Source organism: Pseudophryne corroboree, chromosome 7, assembly GCF_028390025.1.
Source record: "Pseudophryne corroboree isolate aPseCor3 chromosome 7, aPseCor3.hap2, whole genome shotgun sequence".
In the NCBI taxonomy this organism is placed as follows: domain Eukaryota; kingdom Metazoa; phylum Chordata; class Amphibia; order Anura; family Myobatrachidae; genus Pseudophryne; species Pseudophryne corroboree.
Window position 1 is genome coordinate 463,793,943 of NC_086450.1, and position 5,989 is coordinate 463,799,931.

Consider the following 5,989-nt stretch of genomic DNA (forward strand, 5'->3'; position numbering starts at 1 on the left):
CTGCGGGTTTCCAAACCCCTTTGGATCTTGGGTCTACCAAACCCTTTGTATGTGTGTGTTTTCTTTGCAGGTTACATAAACCCTATTCTCTGGTACCAAGCTGGGTGAACTTAGTATCTCTGGGCAAACAATGACCGTAAATTTACAGGCAGATGGTTTATAACAGAATTCCAATCAATTCATTCTATCTCTGGGAACATATAAATCATAATGAACAATAACACATTTGTACTCTGAACATTTAAATTTTAGATGCATGTAAGGGCACTGAAGTCTGTAACAATGTCTAAAGTTGTAATTTCAAAAACACACAGTAAAAAGACACTGGAGCTCACAGTCCATCCCTACAGAACAAGAGCCACTGGTTCTGTTTCCAAAATAACAGGAATGAACACTGGCAAATTAGTCATAATCAAACACATCATTATGCTTGAATACACACCATACATTGAGGTAGATTATATCATCTTATGGCTTTAACACTGTTAAGAAAAAGTCAAAGCTTTACACAAATCTTTAAGTTTAGTTACATATATCATCAGACTTTCAGCATTATACTAGCACTTGGAGCAGATAAAGGATCGGCTTCCACTAAGTTTAAGAAGCAATCATGACCATCTACAATGTTATGACGAGTGTGGTCTCATCTGATATCACCCTAGAGGTAACACTTTCAACTGTGACAAGGGGTATTTTGTAACAAGGTTGCAACAAAAACATTTCACATTAATTACAATATTGATTAAGTGCTTGTCCGTTACATGCAGGTCAGCTGGAAATGCAGAAACAGAACCTGTTGTATGTACAATCTTTATATAATGTACAGGTATGTTTCATATAACTTTTAAACATAATACATAATGTATATATTTAGCAAAAAGACTTTAAATCATGAAAAACACTTTCAAAGACGTAAATAAATCAGAGAGTTAACTCAGCAAGTGCTGATCTTACAACCTACATTCCACAGCTAAACTTCTATGCAACATTTATCATGTTATTAGAACAGAAGCCAAATTATATTTGTCAGTCTGTGTTTATCTTTCCTTTCCTTTTTCCTATTTATTCTTAGAGTTTCTTACTTTCAATAAAAGCACAGAATCGGTTATAAGAATCATTTCATTAATTTTGTATTCAATGTAGAGCTCCTAAGCACACTGTATCCTATAAAATTCAATTCCTTGTATGCGCAATCATTCAAGTATGTTTACAAATATTCTGAAAAACATACGTTCTGTAACCATTTGTCTTTTCTGTTGTGATACATTTCTTTGTCAAAACAATACATACTCTTTTATCTTTAAAATATGTTAACTGTCCCCCCCCCTGACTGAAGTACGTTACACGTCTGATCAGTAGACTGTTCAATCTCTTTGACAGTATCTTCCCCGAAATCTGTGCACATTTCCATGGGAGCAGGGTGTTAACTGTCGGTACTTTGCATACATATATCCTGGAAGTCAATGTAACCTTACGACGTCCTTTTTCTTTAGATCAATATAACCTCTTGATCTGAATCTTTTTCTTTAGATTAATGTTACATCTTGATCTGAATCTTTTTCTTTAGATCAATGTAACCTCTTGATCTGAATCTTTTTCTTTAGATCAATGTAACCTCCTGATCTGAATATTTTTCTTTAGATCAATGTAACCTCCTGATCAATAATCCTTGTCGCAGTAACCTCCTGACACACCCTGTTTCTCCTAGCTGACAGTCAAATTATCTGCAGCAATTCCTGGGGAACTATAAAGATAGTTACTTCTCTTAATTGTCAATTTCATTTATCACACCAGCGGAAGAATCATTCTAAAAAATTCAGAATCTAGATCAAGATCAATTTAATGCATACAAATTAATTAATTTGTCAATGTAATTAATGGAATCAGAAACAGTAACACTTTGTTACCCTTCTTTTGCATGAAAAATAAACACAGTACATTTACACTCTGAATAATCCTAAAAGATGTAATTACAGGTTTCAAACAAAAGTTTAGCCTAGCAATTCCAGCATATCTGCAATGACACTCAATGATGATCAGATATCACAATTTTCTTGTATGTATACCAGGGTCTTCCAAAAATTATACAAAGCACAGATGTGTCTGGTAATCTACTAGGTTTGATCATAATAACAAGATGTCCAAGATCTGGACGCATTTTAGAAAATAAGTAAAATAAAAACTCTTTTTTGACAAATGCAATTGTCACAACATAAACATTTAAGCAATGAAAGCAAAAATTTCTATGATACCTGAAATATTCAAGTCAGTAATTCTCCAAGTAAGGACACCGTACAGAAATTACAATCTGACCCCCAAAATCAGAATCTAAACCTTGCAGAAAAAATTATTCGTACCCAGGGTGTTGTTTGAGAACTGAGTTGGGAGGCAGATGTGTCCGACTAGAAAAACCCTTCTTGGAGTCTCGGTGGGACTTTTCACTTGTCAGATCTATTTTAGCCAAGTTGAATGATTTCAGGTGGAGATCTCCATTTAATGATCGATCAGAGTGAATGAAACAACAGGCATGTATGTTTCTGAATATTTCTGAAGGTTTAATGGTTGGGTACAGTGCTTTTATAAGAATTTCAAACAGTGCAATACATATGTAAGCATGCCTACGTGCGTGTCATCATGTGCTTATACCAATTCATTTAATAAGCAATAACTGGAATATTTCCTTATCTATAGTTTATAACATTACTTAGGTGATACAATTTTATCCAAATGTCACGTGCATCCCTTGTCCCTGCACCAAACGTTTTAATTGCCAGGTGGTAGCCTTATCTTTGTTTTCTAAATTAATTCCCTTGGAGTCTAACATAAACATTTACTTATTTTGCAAGATAAATACTTTTTAGTTGAGAAATACATTTTACCTAAAACTTAAGGTTATGAATAAATACGCCATTTTGTATCAAGATAGAGTCTTGCTCACTGGATATTCTGACATCAGATCTAACAAAATAAAAGTACACTGGCCATGTATGTTGTAAAAATATAGGGGTGCAGCTGATAAAATAGCAGTACACTGATCCTGTATGTTGTAAAAATACAGGGGAGCTCTAGTTAAAATAAAAGTACACTGGTGCAGTAAAAATTCAGGGGTGCTCTTATTAAAATGAAAGTACACTGGTCCTGTATGCTGTAAAACTACAGGGGTGCTGTGAAAATAAAGGGGCACTGTTCTGTCTGCTGCAATAATAAAGGGGTGCTGTCCTGTGAAATGGAGGATAAAAATTTGGAGGAAAAAATAGTGGAAGATATGGAACCACTTGCAATTCCTAGTACTAGTGCTGAAGCTGCTGCTGCCACCAGTCATGACATTGACGATGCAATTTCATCAACGTCATCTGCTGAGGCCAATGCCCAATGTCATAGAGGGCATGTAAAATCCAAGAAGCAAAAATTAATAATCAGAAAAAAAACCAATTATCTGATGAGAAACGTAAAATTGGCAATATGCCGTTCATGACATGAAGTGGCACGGAAAGGCTAAGGCCTTGGCATATGTTCATGGCTGGTGGCTCAGCTTCTCAGGAGGATGGAAGCCCTCATCCCTCTCGAAAAATAACAAAATAAGCTTGTTAAAGAACAGGAAAAAAAAACAACTGTGCATTTAGAGATATCACAAATCCCCAAGGAGAGTCCAAGTGTGTCCATGGTTGCGATGTCTAGGCCTGACCTTCCCAAGACTGTATGGAAAGAGGAGGCTCCTACCACCATTTGCACACCCCCTGCAAGTGCTGTGAGGAGCACCGCCAGTCCTGTTGCTGATATTGAGATTGAAGATATCACTGTAGAAGTACACCAGGATGAGGAGGATATTGGTATAGCTGTTGCTGAGGAGGAAGTTGACAATGAGGATTCTGGTGGTGATGTGGTTTGTTTGAATAAGGCACCAGTGGAGACAGTTGTTGGCCATGGGATGAAAAAGCCCATGGTCTTGCGTGGGCAAAATACCAAAAAAGTCACCTTTTCGGTGTGGAATTATTTCTCCACAAATCCTGACAACAGGTGTCAAGCCGTGTGTTGCCTTTGTCAATCCATTATAAGTAGAGGGAAGTACGTTAACAACCTAGGAACATCCTCCCTTATATGACACCTGCAGCGCATTCATCAGAAGTCATTGTCAAGTTCAGAAACTTTGGGTAAGAGCGTAAGCAGTCCACTGACACCTAAATCCCTTCTTCCTGTTATACCCAAGCTCCTGAAAGCCACACTACCAACTCCCTCAACCAAAATTTCCTCCTCAGTCAGGAACGTAAGTAGTCCTGCAGGCCATGTCACTGGCATGACTGACGAGCCCTCTCCTAACCGGAATTCCTCTGGAGGATCCTTGAGTGGTACGTCTACTGCTGCTGCTAGGAGTCGATCGTCATCCCAGAGAGGAAGTCGGAAGACCACTTGTACTACTGCAACTAAGCAATTGACTGTCCAACAGTCCTTTGCGAGGAAGATGAAATATGACAGCATTCACCCTGTTGCAAAGCAGATTACTCAGGCCATAACAACTATGCTGGTGTTAGACATGCGTCCGGCATCCAGCATTAGTGGAGTGGGATTTAGACAGTTGATGGATGTACTGTGTCCCCATACCAAATCCCATCTAGATTCCACTTCACTATGCAAGTGATTCACAGACTGTACAGGGACATTAAGAAAAGTGTCCTCAGTGTCCTGAAAAATGCGGTTGCACTTAACCACGGACATGTGGACAAGTGGATCAGGGCAAACTAAGGACAACATGACTGTGATAGCCCACTGGGTAGATGTATTGCCTCCTGCAGCAACAACAGCAGCGGCACCAGTAGCAGCATCCTACAAACACCAACTCGTTCCTAGGCAGGCTATGCTGTGTATCACCGGTTTCCATAAGAGGCACACTGCTCACATCCTCTTACGGAAACTGAGGGACATCATCGCACAATGGCTTACCCCACTTAGACTCTCCTGGGGATTTGTGATATATGACAATGCCACCAATATTTTGCGTGCATTACATCTGGGCAAATTCCAGCACGTCCCATGTATTGCACATATAATTAATTTGGCGGTGCAGAATTTTTTGAAAAATGACAGTGGAGTACAGGAGATGCTGTTGGTGTCCCGAAAAATTGCGGGCCACTTTCGACATTCAGCGACTGCGTGCCGAATACTGGAGTGCCATCAAACACTCCTAAACCTGCCCTGCCATCACCTGACACAAGAGGTGGTAACGAGGTGGAATTCAACACTCTATATTCTTCAGAGGATGGAGGAGCAGCAAAAGGCCATTCAGGCCTATACATCCACCTATAATATAGCCAAAGGAGGGGGAATGCACCTGACTCAAGTGCAGTGGAGAATGATTTCCATGTCACATAGTTACATAGTTGATGAGGTGGAAAAAAGACAAAATGTCCATCGAGTTCAACCTGTATTATAACATTTTTATATCATTTAAAAGCGGTACCCTTGGATATTTTGTTCAGTTAGGAATTTATCTAATCCATTTTTAAACTTATTGACTGAGTCCACCATTACTACCTTCCAAATCCTTACTGCTCTTACTGTGAAGAACCCTTTCCTCCATTGTGTATGAATTTTTTTATCTTCCAAACTTAGGGGGTGTCCTAGTGTCCTGTGTAGCCTTTCTTTGAGAAACAGATCATCTGATAAATCCTTGTATTGACTCTTTATGTATTTATAAATATTAATAATGTCCCCTCTCAGCCGCCTCTTTTCCAGTGTAAACATACAGATGTGTCCACCGTTATCTTGAGTAGTTTTCTGTGCCTAGTCACAACATGACTTATTAACATAAATCCTTAATCTATTGTTCTCAACTGCAATACAATACAGAGAACAATACAGCAGGGGATTAAGTTTGACTGGCCAGTCACAGGTAATCCTATTAACTGTCAAGATAAATGTGGATACATCTTTATCTAACCTTGTAAGTCTTTCCTAATAATTCAGTGCCTCCAACCACTTAACCAATTTGGTG